General features: G+C 42.6%; 1 protein-coding gene and 1 long non-coding RNA gene across 4 annotated transcripts in view; one reads left to right on the top strand and one right to left on the bottom strand.

The window, feature by feature from the left end:
• The window catches only part of prkcaa (protein kinase C, alpha, a), a 488890-nt gene that overhangs the window by 416197 nt on the left and 49317 nt on the right, over positions 1 to 23376 (top strand). The window lies entirely within an intron of this gene.
• LOC117525930 lies at positions 7517 to 23295 on the bottom strand. Its single transcript, XR_004565170.1, has 3 exons — positions 23160 to 23295; positions 16561 to 16567; positions 7517 to 7527 (listed from the first exon to the last, which is right to left on the bottom strand). It is a non-coding gene; the product is annotated as an uncharacterized LOC117525930 (long non-coding RNA).

The raw sequence follows: 23376 nt of genomic DNA, 5'->3' as shown, positions 1-23376 counted from the left end.
ATACATAAAATGTGGAATTTTTGGGTCTCTGTATGTCTCTGGGCTTTTCATTCTAGGTTACCACCTTGTCTTTACTGCATTGCACTATGGGTCCAACCCAAGTCTCCCATTGTACCATAATCTCTTGAAATATGGAAAATGCAACGTCAGACTAAATGCTGATGAATATTGGAGCATTAAACTCTCTCTGAAGATATTACTCATATTTCTCTAATTGCATTGTATGTAATTATTAAAGAAAAATATGAGTAATATCTTCGGAACCGTGCAGTATAAAGATAGTTCATGTTCAATTCAATTCAGTCAATTTTTTTATATAGCGCCAAATCACAACAAACAGTTGCCCCAAGGCGCTTTATATTGTAAGGCAAGGCCATACAATAATTATGTAAAACCCCAACGGTCAAAACGACCCCCTGTGAGCAAGCACTTGGCTACAGTGGGAAGGAAAAACTCCCTTTTAACAGGAAGAAACCTCCAGCAGAACCAGGCTCAGGGAGGGGCAGTCTTCTGCTGGGACTGGTTGGGGCTGAGGGAGAGAACCAGGAAAAAGACATGCTGTGGAGGGGAGCAGAGATCGATCACTAATGATTAAATGCAGAGTGGTGCATACAGAGCAAAAAGAGAAAGAAACAGTGCATCATGGGAACCCCCCAGCAGTCTACGTCTATAGCAGCATAACTAAGGGATGGTTCAGGGTCACCTGATCCAGCCCTAACTATAAACTTTAGCAAAAAGGAAAGTTTTAAGCCTAATCTTAAAAGTAGAGAGGGTGTCTGTCTCCCTGATCTGAATTGGGAGCTGGTTCCACAGGAGAGGAGCCTGAAAGCTGAAGGCTCTGCCTCCCATTCTACTCTTACAAACCCTAGGAACTACAAGTAAGCCTGCAGTCTGAGAGCGAAGCGCTCTATTGGGGTGATATGGTACTACGAGGTCCCTAAGATAAGATGGGACCTGATAAATTCTATTCTAGAATTAACAGGAAGCCAATGAAGAGAGGCCAATATGGGTGAGATATGCTCTCTCCTTCTAGTCCCCGTCAGTACTCTAGCTGCAGCATTTTGAATTAACTGAAGGCTTTTTAGGGAACTTTTAGGACAACCTGATAATAATGAATTACAATAGTCCAGCCTAGAGGAAATAAATGCATGAATTAGTTTTTCAGCATCACTCTGAGACAAGACCTTTCTGATTTTAGAGATATTGCGTAAATGCAAAAAAGCAGTCCTACATATTTGTTTAATATGCGCTTTGAATGACATATCCTGATCAAAAATGACTCCAAGATTTCTCACAGTATTACTAGAGGTCACGGTAATGCCATCCAGAGTAAGGATCTGGTTAGACACCATGTTTCTAAGATTTGTGGGGCCAAGTACAATAACTTCAGTTTTATCTGAGTTTAAAAGCAGGAAATTAGAGGTCATCCATGTCTTTATGTCTGTAAGACAATCCTGCAGTTTAGCTAATTGGTGTGTGTCCTCTGGCTTCATGGATAGATAAAGCTGGGTATCATCTGCGTAACAATGAAATTTAAGCAATACCGTCTAATAATACTGCCTAAGGGAAGCATGTATAAAGTGAATAAATTGGTCCTAGCACAGAACCTTGTGGAACTCCATAATTAACTTTAGTCTGTGAAGAAGATTCCGCATTTACATGAACAAATTGTAATCTATTAGACAAATATGATTCAAACCACCGCAGCGCAGTGCCTTTAATACCTATGGCATGCTCTAATCTCTGTAATATAATTTTATGGTCAACAGTATCAAAAGCAGCACTGAGGTCTAACAGAACAAGCACAGAGATGAGTCCACTGTCCGAGGCCATAAGAAGACCCGAGGCGTCAGCTAGATCTGAGGCTAACAGCGGCTACGTCCGAGGCTAGCAGCGGCTATATCCGAGGCTAGCAGCGGCTACATCCGTGGCTGGCGGCGGAGGCATCGGTGGAGGCGGTTCATCCAGGCCCGAGGCGTCAGCTAGATCTGAGGCTAACAGCGGCTACGTCCGAGGCTAGCAGCGGCTACGTTCGGGGCTAGCAGCGGCTATAGCCGAGGCTAGCAGCGGCTACATCCGTGGCTGGCGGCGGAGGCATCGGTGGAGGCGGTTCATCCAGGCCGAGGCATCGGTGGCGGCGATACATCCAGGCCCGAGGCGTCGGCTACATCCGAGGTTAACAGCGGCTACGTCCGAGGCTAGCAGCGGAGGCATCGGTGGAGGCGGTTCATTCAGGCCCGAGGCATCGGTGGCGGCGATACATCCAGGCCCGAGGCGTCGGCTACATCCGCGGCTAGCAGCGGCTACATCCAGGGCTGGCGGCGGCTACGACCGTGGCTGGGGCGGCTGTGAACGAGGTTAGCAACGGGGAGGGTTGGGGTGCGGCTACCGGACCTGTGGTGGTGGAGGCTACTGGTGAGAATTGTTTTTGTAATCAATAGTGGCCATACTGAGCCACGACAGTCGGCATGGCACCACCCAGGAAAACAGATAACTCGAGGAAGATATAGAGGAGGATAAAGACCTCATTAAACCATATATCAAAAGACATGTCTAATCTAGACAAACTGATGGTGGAAATTAAAGAAACTCCAAAATCTGGTTAAAGAGAAGGACAAGATCATTAAGAAACTTGAGCAACGTGTAGATGAACTTGAACAATTTACTAGAAAAGATGACGTTATAATATCTGGACTAGAAACAAGGCATCGGACATATGCAAGGGTGGTGGATTCTGGTGTAGCCAGTGGGGAGGATGCACCACCTGAAGAAAGACAATCATTGGAACAACAAGTTACAAACTCTTTATATCAAAAAGGTGTTGTCATCCATCAAGATACAATATCAGACTGTTATACTATTCCAACTAAAGATAGAAAAAATAAACTATCTAACATTGTTATACGATTTACAAGCAGAAAATATAAATATGAGTTATTAAGACAGGCAAAGAATTTGAAAGGAACGAGTGTCTATATAAATGAGCATCTAACAAAAAAAAAATGCAGATATTGCTAGGGAAGCAAGACTACTAAGAAAACAGAAACATATTGTTGCTACATGGGTCTGGAATTGTAGGGTGTGGATTAGAGTGAAAGAAGGAACAAACGGTATACAAATCAAAAACATGGAGCACCTTACGAAATACAGACCTGAATAGACAATCAAATATAACATCTGTTGGTAATTGGACCAACAAAAAATCAGATCAAACATGGAAACAGAGGATAAAATATATGACATAGACACTAATATTGATGAAAGTATATTTGACTTAAAAACGATTGGTTGTGAGTATTATACAGTAGAACAGCTGAATAGTGAAAAAATTGCAGAAGATACCCTGTCACTCATACATATAAACAGTCGTAGTTTGTATTGTAAAATGTCACAAATAAAAGATTATTTAAATCAGTTTAAAAATAGATTTAGTATTGTTGCAATCACTGAATCTTGGCTTAAAGATGATCTCATGGATGAAGTTCAAATGGAGGGATATGAGCTGTATTTTGTAAACAGAAGATATAAAAAAGGCGGTGGTATTGCTCTGTATACAAAAACAGATCTGATGTGTACAATTGTTGAAGAAATGACAATTATGAATGATGTCATAGAAATTGTAACAGTGGAACTTGTACATGAAACATCTAAGAATATTTTAGTTAGTTGTGTATACAGAGCACCAGATTCTTGTGTTGTGAAATTTACAGATAAAATAATTGAATTATTCCATCAAATTAAAAACAAAACGCTTTTTATGTGTGGGGACTTTAATGTTAACATAGAAAGCTCCAGCTGCCAAAGATTAAGTGATTTTGTGAATACAATGTATAGTTTGGGGTTATTCCCCTTGATAACAAAACCAACCAGAATTACATCGCAAAGTGCAACGGTAATTGATAATATATTTACAAACAGAACAGATGAAATTATCAAGAATGGGATCTTCATGACAGATATTAGCGACCATTTACCAATTTTTTCAATATTTAAATATAAAAATAGGTACAACAAAAAAACTGATATAAACTTTAAAAGAGATAAGTCAGTAAAAGCCTTAGAGGCATTAAAATATGACCTTAAAAATCAAAACTGGGAAGAAGTTATGTCAGTGATGTTAATATAGCATATAACTCATTTATGAAATATTGATGAAATCATACAATAAAAATTGTAAATTAATTGAAATTAGTAAGAAAAGAGTAAATAAACCATGGCTGACAAAGGGAATAAAAATGCTTGTGCAAAGAAAAAACTATTTATACAGGTGCTTTTTAAAATTGCAAACAAAGGAATCAGAACATAAATACAAAAAATATAAAAATAAACTATTAACAATAATTAGGAAACAAAAAAAGATTATTACAGTGAAAAACTAAATAAGAGTAAAGATAATATGAGGGTAACATGGGGAATTATAAAAAGTGTGATTGATAGTGATGGAACGAAAGAAACTATTCCAAATTACTTTGTTAAGGAAAATAAAGAGATATATGATATAAAAGAAGTTGCAATGGGTTTAATGATTATTTTTCAAATGTAGGGTCAAGTCTGGTGGGAAATAAACCAATAATAGAAGATAAATTATGTACATTGGTAAATACGGTCAATAGTATTTTCCTGGACAATGTGGAAAAAGATGAAATAAGAAATATTGTAAAAAACTGTGTAAGCAAAAGATCAACTGACCATGAAGATTTAGACATGATGACTGTAAAAAGTATAATAGAAATTGTTATTGAACCATTTACTTATATTTGTAATCTGTCTCTGTCAACTGGGGTTTTTCCAGATGAAATGAAAATTGCTAAGGTAGTCCCATTATATAAAAATGGAGACAAACATAATTTTTCTAATTACAGGCCAGTATCATTGCTTCCACAGTTTTCTAAAATTATGGAAAAGTTTTTGTAACAAGATTGGATAAATTTATTGAGAAACATCATATTTTAATAATGCTCAGTATGGATTCAGAACAAAACATTCGACAGCTATGGCAATTATGGAACTAATAGAGAAAATATCAACAACAATAGATAATAAGGATTATTTTGTAAGTATTTTTATTGACCTGAAAAAGGCTTTTGATGTTATAGACCACAAGTTACAACAATATGGAATAAGAGGTGTTGCACATCAGTGGGTAAAAAGCTACTTAGAAAATAGAAAACAGTTTGTTCAGATAAATAATACCAAATCAGAATTGTGTAACATTATTTATGGAGTACCACAAGGATCGGTACTTGGACCCAAACTGTTTATTTTGTATATCAATGATTTTGTGAATGTATCCAATGTGCTTGGCAGCATTTTATTTGCTGATGATACAACGCTGTTTTACTCTGGATCAGATATACAGGAAGTAGCACAAGTGATAAATACAGAGTTGGAAAAAGTTAAACATTGGTTTGATATAAACAGATTGTCACTAAATATTAATAAGACAAATTTCATATTGTTTAATGATAGAGCGAAAGAAAATAATGTGTCATTACAAATAGATGGAATGGATATACAAAGGGTAAAAGAAATGAAATTTTTAGGAGTCATGATTGATGAAGATCTTACATGGAAGTCACACATAAATTACATAAAAGGAAAAATAGCAAAAGCCATTGCTGTTTTGCATAAAGTAAAATATTCATTAAATAGTTATGGTTTATTAACATTGTACAATTCATTGATTGTCCCATATTTAACTTACTGTGTAGAAATCTGGGGATCAACATATACAACCTATATACAACCTTTATTTATTTTGCAGAAAAGAGCTTTAAAAGTGATTAGTAACAGTGGTTTTAGAGATCCATCTAATCCATTGTTTATTAAGTATAGGGTACTTAAATTTCATGATTTAGTTGATTTGAAAATATTACAAACGATGTACCAAGTTAATAAAAATACTTTACCAACAAACATTCAAATATGTTTGAAAAAAGAGTAAGTAGTTATAAATTGAAAGGAATAGAAGTCTTTAAAAAACCAAGATTTAGAACCAAAGTAAAGGAAAGGAGTATTGCAGTAAATGGTGTCAAATTATGGAACAATCTTAATAAAGAAATTAAAGAATTAAGGTCGCTTAAATTATTTAAAAAACATATTAAATTAGATGTATTAAGTAAGTATGAAACTATGAAGTAAGTCAGTGGGCTGCAAGAAAGTCAAAAAAAAAAAAGTAACTGTTAATAATGTTTGGAGTGTCTTAAGTTTAAATGTAACCTGTCAGTGATGTAATCTATTAATTAATGGTCATAATTATGAAATGGGTCAGTGGTATGTGACAAGTTAAAGAAATGCAATCTGTTAAATAATGTTGACTATGATGCTGTATATTGAAAGATTGTATTGTTAAAAGGGGCAGAAATCATAAGACTTGTTCTTCTTTCTGCTCCTTTTCATTCTGGTATTGTGGTGCTTTTGTTTTTTGCTTTTCTGTTTTTTCTTTTAAATGAATGAAATAAATATAAAAAAAAAAAAAAAAAAAAAAAAAGATCATTTGTAACCTTCACTAATGCTGTTTCTGTACTATGATGAATTCTAAAACCTGACTGAAACTCTTCAAATAGACCATTCCTCTGCAGATGATCAGTTAGCTGTTTTACAACTACCCTTTCAAGAATTTTTGAGAGAAAAGGAAGGTTGGAGATTGGCCTATAATTAGCTAAGATAGCTGGGTCAAGTGATGGCTTTTTAAGTAATGGTTTAATTACTGCCACCTTAAAAGCCTGTGGTACATAGCCAACTAACAAAGATAGATTGATCATATTTAAGATCGAAGCATTAAATAATGGTAGGGCTTCCTTGAGCAGCCTGGTAGGAATGGGGTCTAATAAACATGTTGATGGTTTGGATGAAGTAACTAATGAAAATAACTCAGACAGAACAATCGGAGAGAAAGAGTCTAACCAAATACCGGCATCACTGAAAGCAGCCAAAGATAACGATACGTCTTTGGGATGGTTATGAGTAATTTTTTCTCTAATAGTTAAAATTTTGTTAGCAAAGAAAGTCATGAAGTCATTACTAGTTAAAGTTAATGGAATACTCAGCTCAATAGAGCTCTGACTCTTTGTCAGCCTGGCTACAGTGCTGAAAAGAAACCTGGGGTTGTTCTTATTTTCTTCAATTAGTGATGAGTAGAAAGATGTCCTAGCTTTACGGAGGGCTTTTTTTATAGAGCAACAGACTCTTTCCAGGCTAAGTGAAGATCTTCTAAATTAGTGAGACGCCATTTCCTCTCCAACTTACGGGTTATCTGCTTTAAGCTACGAGTTTGTGAGTTATACCACGGAGTCAGGCACTTCTGATTTAAAGCTCTCTTTTTTAGAGGAGCTACAGCATCCAAAGTTGTCTTCAATGAGGATGTAAAACTATTGACGAGATACTCTATCTCACTTACAGAGTTTAGGTAGCTACTCTGCACTGTGTTGGTATATGGCATTAGAGAACATAAAGAAGGAATCATATCCTTAAACCTAGTTACAGCGCTTTCTGAAAGACTTCTAGTGTAATGAAACGTATTCCCCACTGCTGGGTAGTCCATCAGAGTAAATGTAAATGTTATTAAGAAATGATCAGACAGAAGGGAGTTTTCAGGGAATACTGTTAAGTCTTCTATTTCCATACCATAAGTCAGAACAAGATCTAAGATATGATTAAAGTGGTGGGTGGACTCATTTACTTTTTGAGCAAAGCCAATAGAGTCTAATAATAGATTAAATGCAGTGTTGAGGCTGTCATTCTCAGCATCTGTGTGGATGTTAAAATCGCCCACTATAATGATCTTATCTGAGCTAAGCACTAAGTCAGACAAAAGGTCTGAAAATTCACAGAGAAACTCACAGTAACGACCAGGTGGACGATAGATAATAACAAATAAAACTGGTTTTTGGGACTTCCAATTTGGATGGACAAGACTAAGAGTCAAGCTTTCAAATGAATTAAAGCTCTGTCTGGGTTTTTGATTAATTAATAAGCTGGAATGGAAGATTGCTGCTAATCCTCCGCCCCGGCCCGTGCTACGAGCATTCTGACAGTTAGTGTGACTCGGGGGTGTTGACTCATTTAAACTAACATATTCATCCTGCTGTAACCAGGTTTCTGTAAGGCAGAATAAATCAATATGTTGATCAATTATTATATCATTTACCAACAGGGACTTAGAAGAGAGAGACCTAATGTTTAATAGACCACATTTAACTGTTTTAGTCTGTGGTGCAGTTGAAGGTGCTATATTATTTTTTCTTTTTGAATTTTTATGCTTAAATAGATTTTTGCTGGTTATTGGTAGTCTGGGAGCAGGCACCGTCTCTATGGGGATGGGGTAATGAGGGGATGGCAGGGGGAGAGATGCTGCAGAGAGGTGTGTAAGACTACAACTCTGCTTCCTGGTCCCAACCCTGGATAGTCACGGTTTGGAGGATTTAAGAAAATTGGCCAGATTTCTAGAAATGAGAGCTGCTCCATCCAAAGTGGGATGGATGCCGTCTCTCCTAACAAGACCAGGTTTTCCCCAGAAGCTTTGCCAATTATCTATGAAGCCCACCTCATTTTTTTTTTGCTTCTAACACCTGTTGCTTCTAACACCTGCTTGTCGCATTGCCTTCTACGGCAAGGTACTCCACATGTTGCACACCTCATGTGTTGATGACACATGAAAATTCATGTGTTCCTTGGAGTGTAGAATGTTCACACAAACCCCAAAGCTGCTCATTACTGTAGCGCGATCAGCGAGTGAAACAAATCAGGCACATGTAGTCATCAGAAACACTTTGAAAACAGCCCGCTGTGGCATGGACTGCTGCACGCTGTACCAGCTCTGCAGCAAATGCTTTCCTCAGAGGGATGGAGTAACAACAGGGTAGCAGAAATTCATGTGGTGTCCTACAAAAGCTTCAGCCAAAATGGTGGTGGTGGTGTGTGTGCTGCAGCTGCTCTGGCTTTTCATTTGTCGGAAGACGAGGGTTGCCAGAGCAGAGGTCGGCACTGTGTGTGTGTGTGTGTACATGGACTGAACAGAGTAGCTTTGAATGGTGGGCACTCTGATCCAGAACTGTCAGGCAGTATTAGGCCAAATGCGATAGAAATGTCTGCGGCAGTGTACTTGCACATTATGGTCATGCACAAACAAATACCCATACCAAAAAATAAATAAGTAAAATGCACTCAACCGGACAGATATCACACTTCAGTGATTTTATTTGAGATAAAATAGCCAGACCATTCTTTAACTGCATGTAAAGATTGATGAAGACAGCGTCTCTTTCTCCCACCATGTCATGTGCACAGCAAGTACACCAGGTGTACTATGTGTACTGGAGTAAATCATGGGAGCAGTTAGCCACAGGCTTTCATACAATACAGTGAAGAAAAAAAAACAGAACAAGAGCAGGAGATTTCAGGAACAGGTCACGCTTGTCTGTTTCCATCACTCGATGGCTGACACAGGGAGGGAGCAGTTTAGGTAATTTATCAGCCTCATGAAAGCAGCAAAACACAAAGTGTAATAAATTAATGCAACAACAGTAGATTTAATATTCTGGTCAAGAGCATGAAGGTCACCATGCCTGAAACTGTAAATGTCTGCTGATGGTGTTACAGGCTGGCGATGGGTGGCAAGGGCAGCGAGTCAGAGCAGCATTATATTAGTACAGGGCTTTGTGGTCCTGAAACTGATATAAGCACACACCCCCCCCCCCCCCCCCCATTCGTAGTATTTTTCAGATATTGTTCTGTATGCCTTGCTGTATTCCAGTTTTGATTTATGCACCTCCTTTTAACATATGCCAGTTTTAAACTTGTATTATAAAGTCCCTTTCTGTGGTATATCACAAAATTACAACAAATTTTATTGCTGTTAAAGTATTTATTTGGGTTTATATAAGACCTGAATTGATCCTTGTCATTTTATTGGTGGTTTGTATGTCACATGGCATGGATTATTTGTACCATTTGTCATTATGTTCCATTTACCATGCAATTTTGGTGCTGTTTAGCGTGCAATTTTTGTACTATGGTTTGTGCTATTACATGCCGTGACCACACTCACAGTAGCACAGGTGCACTCACAGTAGCGGTGATGGCACTTAGCATAAAAACAAATATGGGGGGAGTGTTGTGTGGGCCGCTGAAGAGGAGGTACTGCTGGCCCACCACCAGAGGGCGTCCTGCCTGAAGGGTGGGCTTCAGGCATGAGACTGCGCCGCCGCCTCACGGGAGCAGCTGGAAATGACAGCTGTCCCTCATCACCACCTGACAGCTGTTCCTCATCATCACCATCTCCATAAAAGCTGGGCAGCAACTCCACCTCCCTGCGGAGATATCAGTCTACCTGAAAGGTAAAATTCTCAGCTGCTGTTGTGCCGATTGCACGTAATCCTTTTCTGAACTATTTGCAGGAGTTCCTGTACCTCTATTTGCAGCTGGGAGCTGGGTTTTGTGGACGGTGGAGGAGTGACGACCTTCACTCCTCGCTCCACATACGATAAGTAGTGGTTCAGGCTCTGCCGTTAAATTGTTCCTGAGTTGGAGGTGGAGGTGTTCTCTCCAAGTGGATAAGAACTGATTGCTGATTGTTTTGCTGGGTGTGCACACACCCACCATAAACTGTTTTTGCTTCCTGCCAGCAGTACCGATCTGACAGCTGGAGACGGTGGCCACCTGGGAATTCAGGACTTGGTGGCTCCGGTGTGTTCCAGATCCGTGGGCAGTGGAAATCGTGTGGGACCCGGCTCTTCTCTGGACAGACGTCTTCTATCTTCAAGCCTGCCCACACGTCACCTCGTATTATTGACTATTGTTCTAAATTGCATTTGTCTGTCCTTTCCGTTGGGCACATTCACAACATTAAATTGTTGTATTTCGGCTGATCCATTGTCCGTTCATTTACACCCCCCTGTTGTGGGTCCGTGTCACTACACTTTTCCCAACAGGATATCTCGGCCAACATCATGGATCCCGAGGGGCGTCAACCATCGAGTGAACCACCAATGGCAACGCAGGGTGTACAGGCGCCGGCAGGAGGCGTGTTAGGTGAGCTGCAGCAAATCTTAACCGCCTTCACTGCTCGGTTGGACTTGGTGACCGAGCAGAATGTTATTCTCAATCGGAGGATGGAGGCTCTCACCGCCCAGGTGGAAGCGCGCACACAGGGCGCTGCTGCAGCACCTCCTCCTGCTGTTCAGGCACCGAATACAGACATTCCAGTGGTGATTCAACGAACCCCCCCCCTTCCCCTGAAGCATACATAAGCCCTCTGGAACCGTACGGAGGTTGTGTTGAGACGTGCGCAGACTTCTTGATGCAGTGTTCGCTCGTCTTTTCACAGCGTCCTGTTATGTACGCATCAGATGCTAGCCGGGTAGCTTATGTGATAAATCTGCTTCGAGGAGAGGCACGCGCCTGGGCTACGGCGCTCTGGGAGCAAAATTCACGGCTCCTCACCACATATACTGGGTTTGTGAGGGAGTTTAAACAAGTGTTTGATCATCCCAATAGAGGCGAGACCGCTTCGACTGTGCTGCTGTCAATGAGACAGGCGTCGGAGTGCAGCCGAGTATGCAGTCGACTTCCGCATCGCGGCTGCGAGGTCCGGCTGGAATACTGTTGCACTCCGCGCCGCCTTCATAAACGGACTGTCTCCGGTCCTGAAGGAGCATCTACTGGCTAAGGATGAGCCGCGGGATTTTGACGGGCTTGTCGACCTGGTTATACGGTTGGACAACCGCTTAGAGGAACATCGTCGGGAGCGGGGCGAAGGGTGTGGCCGGGCGCGAGCCGTCTTCCTTCCGGGTCCGAAAGGGTGCCGCCGTCCTCACGCTCCACAGCCGGAGAGCTCCGTGTGGCAACAGCTCCCCCTGCTGACGAAGCTATGGACACGAGCAGGGCCAAAGTAAAATCTAATGACAGACAACGGAGGCTGGCCTGCGGAGAATGTTTTTTTCTGTGGCTCATGTGAGCACCTACAAAGGAACTGTTAAACTCCAACGCCCGCCCCTAGAGACTGGGCTAAGGGTGGGCCATAACATTCACGCGGGGAGATCCCGTAGATCCGCACGCATCCCAGTGACGATCCTGAATGGGGATCTAACCCTTCACGCCCCAGCACTGGTGGACACGGGGTCGGAAGGGAATCTGCTGGATAGCAGATGGGCAAGGGAGGTGGGGCTCCCTCTAGTGGCTCTACCTTCACCATTGAAGGTACGGGCACTAGATGGCACCCTTCTCCCATTAATCACACACCAGATACAGCCCGTGACATTGGTTGTGTCTGGGAATCACAGGGAGGAGATCGTGTTTTTTGTAACACCTTCTACCTCCTGAGTGATTTTGGGTTTCCCATGGATGGTGAAGCACAATCCCCAGATAGATTGGCCGTCTGGGGTTGTGACGCAGTGGAGCGAAACCTGCCACCGGGAATGTTTAGGATCCTCGGTTCCACCCGGTGTGACAGATAATGAGGAGGTCAAAGTCCCCCCCAATCTGACGACGGTACCTGAGGAGTACCACGATCTTGCTGACGTCTTCAGCAAAGATCTGGCACTCACTCTCCCCCCGCACCGGCCGTACGATTGCGCCATTGATTTGATCCCGGGCGTTGAGTACCCGTCCAGCAGGCTGTACAACCTCTCACGTCCAGAGCGCGAATCAATGGAGACCTATATCCGGGACTCCTTAGCAGCCGGGTTGATCCGGAACTCCACCTCCCAGATGGGTGCAGGTTTCTTTTTTGTGGGCAAGAAAGACGGCGGACTCTGTCCATGCATCGATTACAGAGGGCTGAACGAAATCACGGTTCGCAACCGATACCCGTTACCTCTGTTGGATTCGGTGTTCACGCCCTTGCATGGAGCCCAAATATTAACTAAATTGGATCTTAGGAATGCGTATCACCTGGTTCGGATCCGGAAGGGAGACCAGTGGAAGACGGCATTTAACACCCCTTTAGGTCACTTTGAGTACCTGGTCATGCCGTTCGGTCTCACCAATGCGCCCGCAACGTTCCAAGCCTTGGTTAATGACGTCTTGCGGGACTTCCTGCATCGGTTCGTCTTCGTATATCTGGACGACATCCTCATCTTCTCCGCTGATCCTGAGACCCATTTCAAGCATGTACGTCAGGTCCTGCAGCGGTTGTTGGAGAACCGGCTGTTTGTGAAGGGCGAGAAGTGCGAGTTCCACCGCACTTCTTTGTCCTTCTTGGGGTTCATAATCTCCTCCAACTCCGTCGCCCCTGATCCGGCCAAGGTTGCGGCGGTGAGAGATTGGCCCAAATCGACGAGCTGTAGGAAATTGCAGCAGTTCCTCGGCTTCGCTAATTTCTACCGGAGATTCATCAAGGGTTACAGCCAGGTAGTTAGCCCCCTGACGGCCCTTACCTCCTCTAAGGTCCCCTTCACCTGGTCGGATCGGTGCAATGCCGCGTTTAGGGAGTTGAAACGCCGGTTCTCAACTGCACCAGTTCTGGTGCAGCCCGATCCTAGTCGCCAGTTTATTGTTGAAGTGGATGCCTCTGACTCAGGGATAGGAGCCGTGCTGTCCCAGAGCAGGGAGTCCGATAAGGTCCTCCACCCTTGTACCTATTTTTCCCACAGGTTGACACCGGCAGAGAGGAACTATGACGTCGGCAATCAGGAACTCCTAGCGGTGAAAGAGGCTCTCGAGGAGTGAAGACACTTGTTGGAGGGAGCTGCGGTGCCATTCACGGTTTTCACGGACCATCTGAACCTGGAATACATCCGGACCGCCAAGCGTCTGAACCCCAGGCAAGCCCGCTGGTCACTGTTCTTCGGGCGTTTTGACTTCCAGATCACCTACCACCCCGGGACCAAGAATCAACGATCTGACGCCCTGTCCCGGGTCCACGAAGAGGAAGTCAAAACCGAGCTGTCAGATCCACCAGATCCTATCATCCCTGTGTCCACTATCGTGGCCACCCTCACCTGGGATGTGGAAAAGACCATCCGGGAGGCTCTGGCACGGAATCTGGACCCAGGAACTGGCCCTAAGAACAGACTTTACGTCCCACCAGAAGCCAGAGCTGCAGTCCTGGACTTCTGTCACGGTTCCAAGCTCTCCTGCCACCCAGGGGTGCGAAGAACCGTGGCAGTGGTTCGGCAGTGCTTCTGGTGGGCGTCCATGGAAGCCAACGTCCGGGAGCACGTCCAGGCCTGTACCTCCTGTGCCAGGGGCAAGGCAGACCATCAAAGAGCACAAGGACTCCTCCAACCATTACCTGTGCCTCATTGCCCCTGGTCCCACATCGGGCTGGACTTTGTCACGGGCCTCCCGCCGTCCCAGGGCATGACCACCATTCTCATGATAGTGGACTGGTTCTCCAAGGCGGCCGACTTTGTGGCCCTCCCGAAGCTCCCGACGGCCCAGGAGACTGCAGACCTCCTGGTCCACCATGTCGTGCGTCTGCATGGGATTCCAGCCAACATCGTCTCAGACCGTGGTCCCCAGTTCTCCTCGCAAGTCTGGGGGAGTTTCTGTAGGGAGCTGGGGGCCACCGCAAGCCTCTCATCCGGGTACCATCCCCAGACGAACGGACAGGCAGAGCGGGTGAATCAGGATTTGGAGCAGGCCCTCTGCTGCGTGACCTCCGCGCACCCGACGGCCTGGAGTGACCATCTGGCCTGGATCGAGTACACTCACAATAGCCAAGTTTCATCTGCCACCGGCCTCTCCCCGTTTGAGGTATGTTTGGGGTACCAGCCCTCATTGTTTCCACTCATGGAGGGGGAGGTCGGGGTGCCCTCGGTCCAGGCCGACCTAAGGAGGTGCCGTCGGGTGTGGCGCACCGCCCGCTCTTCCCTGCTGAAAGCCCGGACGAGGGCCAAGGCCCATGCAGACCGCCGGCGTTCCCCGGCCCCTGCATACCAGCCTGGGCAGGATGTTTGGCTATCTACCAAGGACATCCCCCTTCAAGTGGAATCCCAGAAACTGAAGGACTGATTCATTGGACCATTCTCCATACTCAAAGTCCTCAGTCCGGCTGCAGTGAAGCTGAAGCTACCAGCTTCACTGCGGATTCATCCTGTGTGCCATGTTTCCCGCATCAAACCCTACCGCACATCAACACTCTGCACCCCCGGACCGGCGCCGCCTCCTGCCTGGATCATAGATGGAGAGCCTGCCTGGACCGTGCGCAGGCTCCTGGACGTCCGTCGAAAGGGCCGGGGGTTTCAGTATCTGGTGGACTGGGAGGGTTATGGACCCGAAGAGCGCTCCTGGGTGAAGAGGAGCTTCATCCTGGACTCGGCCCTCCTGGCCGATTTCTACCGCCGTCATCTCGACAAACCTGGTCGGGCGCCCGTTGAGGGGGGGTCCTGTTGTGTGGGCCGCTGAAGAGGAGGTACTGCTGGCCCACCACCAGAGGGCGTCCTGCCTGAAGGGTGGGCTTCAGGCACGAGAGGGCGCCGCCGCCTCACGGGAGCAGCTGGAAATGACAGCTGTCCCTCATCACCACCTGACAGCTGTTCCTCATCATCACCATCTCCATAAAAGCCGGGCAGCAACTCCACCTCCCTGCGGAGATATCAGTCTACCTGAAAGGTAAAATTCTCAGCCGCTGTTGTGCCGATTGCACGTAATCCTTTTCTGAACTATTTGCAGGAGTTCCTGTACCTCTGTTTGCAGCTGGGAGCTGGGTTTTGTGGACGGTGGAGGAGTGACGACCTTCACTCCTCGCTCCACATACGATAAGTAGTGGTTCAGGCTCTGCCGTTAAATTGTTCCTGAGTTGGAGGTGGAGGTGTTCCCTCCAAGTGGATAAGAACTGATTGCTGATTGTTTTGCTGGGTGTGCACACACCCACCATAAACTGTTTTTGCTTCCTGCCAGCAGTACCGATCTGACAGCTGGAGACGGTGGCCACCTGAGAATTCAGGACTTGGCGGCTCCAGTGTGTTCCAGATCCGTGGGCAGTGGAAATCGTGTGGGACCCGGCTCTTCTCTGGACAGACGTCTTCTATCCTCGAGCCTGCCCACAAGTCACCTTGTATTATTGACTATTGTTCTAAATTGCATTTGTCTGTTCTTTCCGTTGTGCACATTCACAACATAAAATTGTTGTATTTCGGCTGATCCATTGTCTGTTCATTTACGCCCCCCTGTTGTGGGTCCGTGTCACTACACTTTTCCCAACAGGGAGCTTATTGATGCTGCTCATTCTTCTGACACACACACACACAAAACTAATGCAGTACGCCCTGAGCCATCTGGAGGCATTTGCATCTTTCGGTAAAAGATGCAAATGCTATTCCATTCAACTCAGCTCCACCTTGTTTCACCTCATGAAATATTCTTACCATTACATTCATAAACATTCATTATTTATGTAGTATTCCATGGCTAATACAGTGACTTTGCTCCAAGAAATCTTGCAGGAGGTATGAGCAACAAAGCACATGCAAAAGTTAGAAAATATCTTACCTTCAGATTCTAAAAATGCTTTTAATAAAATGATGATAAAATGTTAATCTCCCCACTGTATCATTTTGGCAAAATCAAACAGAAACTTGGCAAGTGGAATTGACATTATTATTGACAAACTGACACAGCAGACCTATTAATGTAAATTTTGTGCTGCTGAATCACGACATGCCATGAGACTGGGTTGAATATCTCACACATACGATTGTGTATAACAAAGTCATTGGACACACTGGGGGGAATACGTTCAGTGAGAGAATTTCTAAAAATGCGAAAAGGCTTCTGTTCAGTGAAAACGCTCTTGTAGGTTACCAGTGAAAACTTGACACAAAATATTCCACACATTTCGTCTATGGACAGGAACAATGTCGTGGTATGGTCATGTCAATTTAAGAGAAAAGTTATTTGATAGTGTTTGAGAAAACTGCCCTATGATGCTCAAAATGGCTATTTTCGGCATAAAACTGGCCGCCATTTCCAAATGAACAAATCTACACAAATAATTTTTTGTAAGGGAACCATGTCAGTGACCAATATTGTGCCCTTGTAAGATCAAATAAAAAAAGTCATTGGACAGTTTTTGAAAAAATTGGGTCCAAATACCCAAATGGGCTGTTTTTGGCATTAAAATGGCTGCTATTTCCAAACGAACAAATCTATGGCTATAACATTTTGATGTGAAATATGTCAACCACCCATATTACTCCCTTAGCAAATTAGAAAAAAGTTATCACACAGTTTTTCAGAAAATTAGGTTTAAATGCTTAAAATGGCTACTTTTGGCATATAAATGGCTGCCATTTCCAACAAACGAATCTACCAATATGATTTTTAGATGGGAACAATGCCAAGGACCCATATTACACCCTTGCCAGATTACAAAAAAAGTTATCAGTTTTTGAGATATAGCAAAAAAGACGCATACGACTATGACAGATGCCACGCCATGACATGGGGTTAGTGGCACTATAGGTTGGTAACACCCCCCCCAAAAAAAAACAAAGTAGGGACAGTAAGGCCACTACTGATATGAATAAGGAAAAGCCAGCATCAAAGGCTAATAATGAAGAAGGTTCAGGTAACTTTATTTGTACCCGTAGGTAGATTTGGCTTGCAGCAAACAGAAAAAAGGCGTCCATGTTAGTCAACACAACAACAATAAAAAACACTAAAAATACTAACAAAGAACATACACAAAACAGGTTAACAAACACCACCAAGGACTCACAACCTTAAAACCACTAAAAAGATGGTCAGCTTTAAAACTAGTGTGCAAGGGCAAATAAATAATAAGTATATAAATATCTAAATATAACCATATGCAAACCTACTAAGATGTGTTCAGTTGCACAATTGCTGCTGGGACAAAACTACTCCTGTAGCGTTTTGTTCTACACCTTGGGACTCTAAACCTACGGCCAGAAGGTAGAAGCTGAAATTCATTAGCCAGGGGGTGGGAGTCATCAACTATAATGCAGTTGGTTATCCGCTGTAATTGTTTAGTGTACAGGGACTCTAAACTCAGCTGCGATTCACCAATCAACCGACTGGACCATTTAATGATCTGACTCAGTCTATTCCTATCCTTCAATGTCAAACTGCCAAACCATACCACCAAAGAAAAAGCTAAAACAGATTCAATAAAAGCACGATAAAATAGTGTTAACATGGTTTGGCCAATGTGAAAATACGACAGTTTCCTGAGACAGAACAAGCGCTGATGTCCCTTCCTACACACCGCCTCACAGTTTGCCTCAAACTTCAGTGAATCATCAATAATAGTCCCAAGGTATTTATAAGTTTTCACAATTCCAACTGGTTGACCATTCATTGTTGTGTTGCCAGGTGTGCTACCATTCTTCCTAAAATCAATGACCATATCTTTAGTTTTAGATATATTAATCTGAAGATATGAGTCCTCACACCATTTAACAAAATGGTCAACTACAGGACCGTGGCTACTCTCATTATCCCGCAGCATACTGACAATCACTGTATCATCCGCGTATTTTAAAATGAACCTGTTTTTAAAAGTGCTCTGACACATACTGGTATAGAGAATAAATAACAGAGGTGAGAGCACACACCCTTGTGGCGAGCCAGTAGAAGAACACACTGTGTTTGATAAAATCCCGTTCACTCTAACTTTCTGTGTTCTGTTTGTTAAAAAGTCTAAAATCCAACCCACGAGATTATTACTTGTAATAAAATAATTGATGTATTTGTTTGTTAAAAATTGCTATTGAAAAGAGCCCAGGATTCTGGTGATAATTCAAAGAAACCTATTTATAAAATACAACACACACACACAACCGTCAAGTTGGGGAGCATATGCTGACGCCATATGATGTCACATCCAACATACGTCAGAACCACTCCCGCACACAACTGGTCCATTCCCAACTCCCACAATTAGCCATCTGTCGTATTACAACCCCTGGCAAAAATTATGGAATCCCCGGCCTTGGAGGATGTTCATTCAGTTGTTTAATTTTGTAGAAAAAAGCAGATCACAGACATGACACAAAATTAAAGTCATTTCAAATGGCAACTTTCTGGCTTTAAGAAACACTATAAGAAATCAGGAAAAAAAAACTGTGGCAGTCAGTAACGATTACTTTTTTAGACCAAGCAGAGGGAAAAAATATGGAATCACTCAATTCTGAGGAATAAATTATGGAATCATGAAAAACAAAAGAATGCTCCAACACATCACTAGTATTTTGTTGCACCACCTCTGGCTTTTATAACAGCTTGCAGTCTCTGAGGCATGGACTTAATGAGTGACAAACAGTACTCTTCATCAATCTGGCTCCAACTTTCTCTGATTGCTGTTGCCAGATCAGCTTTGCAGGTTGGAGCCTTGTCATGGACCATTTTCTTCAACTTCCACCAAAGATTTTCACTTGGATTAAGATCTGGACTATTTGCAGGCCATGACAATTGACCCTATGTGTCTTTTTGCAAGGAATGTTTTCACAGTTTTTGCTCTATGGCAAGATGCATTATCATCTTGAAAAATGATTTCATCATCCCCAAACATCCTTTCAATTGATGGGATAAGAAAAGTGTCCAAAATATCAATGTAAACTTGTGCATTTATTGATGATGTAATGACAGCCATCTCCCCAGTGCCTTTACCTGACATGCAGCCCCATATCATCAATGACTGTGGAAATTTACATGTTCTCTTCAGGCAGTCATCTTTATAAATCTCATTGGAATGGCACCAAACAAAAGTTCCAGCATCATCACCTTGCCCAATCCAGATTCAAGATTCATCACTGAATATGACTTTCATCCAGTCATCCACAGTCCACAATTGCTTTTCCTTAGCCCATTGTAACCTTGTTTATTTCTGTTTAGGTGTTAATGATGGCTTTCGTTTAGCTTTTCTGTATGTAAATTCCATTTCGTTTTGGTGATTTCTTACAGTTCGGTCACAGATGTTGACTCCAGTTTCCTCCCATTCGTTCCTCATTTGTTTTGTTGTGCATTTTCGATTTTTGAGACATATTGCTTTAAGTTTTCTGTCTTGACGCTTTGATGTCTTCCTTGGTCTACCAGTATGTTTGCCTTTAACAACCTTCCCATGTTTTTTTTATTTGATCCAGAGTTTAGACACAACTGACTGTGAACAACCAACATCTTTTGCAAAATTGCGTGATGATTTACCCTCTTTTAAGAGTTTGATAATCCTCTCCTTCGTTTCAATTGACATCTCTCGTGTTGGAGCCATGATTCATGTCAGTCCACTTGGTGCAACAGCTCTCCAAGGTGTGATCACTCCTTTTAAGATGCAGACTAAGGAGCAGATCTGATTTGATGCAGGTGTTAGTTTTGGGGATGAAAATTTACAGGGTGATTCCATAATTTATTCCTCAGAATTGAGTGATTCCATATTTTTTTCCCTCTGCTTGGTCTAAAACAGTAACCGTTACTGACTGCTACAATTATTTTTCCTGATTTCTTATAGTGTTTCTTAAAGCCAGAAAGTTGCCATTTGAAATGACTTTAGTTTTGTGTCATGTCTGTGATCTGCTTTTTTTTCAAACTGACATGAACATCCTCCGAGGCCGGTGATTCCATAATTATTGCCAGGGGTTGTATATGTACATGCGATAGGTGATAGTCTAGTGGTTAAACGTTGGGCTTGAGACCAGAGGATCTTCTGTTCAAACCCCTGTCTGGCTGAAAAATCACTAAGGGCCCTTAGAAAAGGTCCTTAATCCCCAAATTTGCTCCCAGTGTGTAGTGAGCACCTTGCATGCCAGCACCCTGACATCGGTGTGTGTGTGTGTGTGGTGTGTGTGTGTGTGTGTGTGTGTGTGTGTGTGTGTGTGTGTGTGTGTGTGTGTGTGTGTGTGTGTGTGTGTGTGTGTGTGTGTGTGTGTGTGTGTGTGTGAGTGAGTGAATGGACATTACTGAGATGGAAAAGCGCTGTATAAATGCAGTCCGTTTACCATCTCCTTGGCCTTATCCTGTTGCTGGCTTCGCAGTACTGAGGCACCTGCCTGCTAGATCATGCGTAGAGATGTGTGCCAAATTGCCAAAATATTACAGCTGAAGTTTCCTCACAAGAAGTAGTACACCTCATTTGATTCTCCCTATTTAACTGTTTCACACAAAGTCGTTTCAGAGGTAAGCATCCTCCGATGAGACCTAGTTGCGTGACTGGAAGCACCAAGTCCCTAAAGACTTCTCAAAAATCTCTGTCCAAGGATCTCATGACTCTGTACGCGCTTCCCAGACATCTCTCGATCTGTTGAGTTTAAATGAATCTCTCAACATGTTCCACACTTCCACCGCAAATCGATAAATTTGTACAGCTTCTCACTCAGACAACAACTTGGAGGGAAAACGGAATGAATTCACACTGACCTTTGTCAGTAAGTCAGGATTATGATTAGATGAGGAAACTGTCCATCTTTCCTGGTTCCACTATCAGGAAGAAATCAAATTTTTACTTTGAAATTGTTCTAAGTTAATCATGAAAGTAATCATGGAAAATTCATAGACTTTCCCATTACAGGCAGAATGGCTAACTCTGAAAATCCTCGGCATATGAATATCTTATACCCCATATGGCACCAAAAGAAGAATTATGTCAACAACTCATCTGTCTTTCTTTAGCCGCTGACAAGATGACAATTTAAAATATATTAAATACAAGCAATTAAGAAGTTAAAACACAATAATTTCTGTCACAGTACCAATATATAAATTTTAAAAAGTTTAAAGATTTAAAAACACAGGCATTGGTTAAAAGATTTGCATTTCTTAAAATAGTTTCTTAAAATAGATCAGAAAGCCATGTATTTTATATTAATGAAGGTGCAAAAATACAAATTCATCTCTGTAATTCCATAAAATATAAAACAACATATTAATCAGCAATGAAGAAAGGAGCAACTAGATGGAACAACATGAACTAGTAAAATATGTTGTCATTGCACACCCATAAATGTGTTTTAACACATATCAAAATCAATGTTGATTACATTGTCTTTTATGTATTGTCAGCATGTTAGCATCTGATTGCTATAGCAACATTTAATGGTGGATGACAAAGACTACATTTTGTGTCTTCAGAAGGTGATAAAAATGTTTCCAGTTGCAAAATTGACATCCTGGCTCTCCATCTTCTTTACCTGACTTTAACAACATTTTCTGGTTGCATTAATTGTGGGAATAACTGAGGTGACAGTCAACATCAGGCCCATTTTGCTACATTTACATATGTAAACCTGTTTGTGTCTTTTAATAAGTATAACAACACTGCTCACATGCTTCCATATGTCCTTTATGATGACACAGGTTCTAAGGAAAACATCCACTAGAGGGCAGTGCAGACCTTCTTGAAGGTTTCTGATAACATCAAACATGGCGATACCGTAATACTGTATCGACTGCAAAAGAAGCAAAAGCATTGGCTGCAGTGTGGATGTGAACAGACTGTAAGGCCATTAACTACTTAACAAGATTATTTATCCAAGTGTAAAATGTATTACATTTTTAAATGTGTTATTCATGTTCTTTTGCCTAGGATTGTGTCACACTTCAGTTATTTTTGGCTACACTGCCATGTTACTGTTATCATTAATATCTGTAAGCATTCAGAAAATGGTTACAAATGTGGACAAAGTGAATGCAGTACTCGAAAACATATTATGTAATGCAGCGTGAGCAATAGTGAAACATAAAAATGTAATTTGTCCCAGTCAGTCTCTGGCACAAATTTCAAATCACTTTCTGTACATACTTTATAATACTTTAGTTTACCTGTTGCTCTTTGGTGTCTTGCAGCTCATCTCTGTAAAACAGCTATCATTTTCCTGAACAGAATGAAGGTATCTGCTCCAGAGAACTCTTCCATAATGTGTGATATCAGGACCTTAGTATCAGGCAGGTGCCAAGCTGTACAATGAGTTAAAGCAATCATCCCCTTTCTGGTCTACAGAATCATGCAGCTTTAGACACTGTGGGCGTTATTTCACACCCTGCTTAAAGCAGTGCACAGCGCATCACAGGTGTAATTGCAGGTTTCCAACAGACAGTTATTTTTGCAACTAGTGCCCATGTTATTTAAATAGTAAACTTGGGCATGTTGATGCTAAAGTGGTGTGTGGTCAGGCACAGTGTTGGGCATTGCTATCATGATGCAGTAAAACGTAATTGCGCCATAGACCACCTTGGCCATATTGACAAACTGTCTCAGAGCCCACTCAGAGAGTTCCCAACTTAGCCTAAAGATTCCTAGCAAGGAATGTTAGCTTAAGAGTGATCCACGAAGTTTCTGAGAGCAACTCTGTGCAAGGAGGGGACAGAAACTTTTATCTCTGTGAGGAGACGGGGTTGACCCTGTTGCTCGGTATGATGCAGTCTTCTAAGAGCTGTGATTGGCTGTCACCAAAAGGGAAAGAGAAAAAATCAAATGTACTC

This window comes from Thalassophryne amazonica, chromosome 15 (assembly GCF_902500255.1).
Source record: "Thalassophryne amazonica chromosome 15, fThaAma1.1, whole genome shotgun sequence".
NCBI lineage: Eukaryota > Metazoa > Chordata > Actinopteri > Batrachoidiformes > Batrachoididae > Thalassophryne > Thalassophryne amazonica.
The sequence above is the reverse complement of the archived record's forward strand: the minus strand, read 5'-3'. Positions and strand labels throughout refer to the sequence as shown.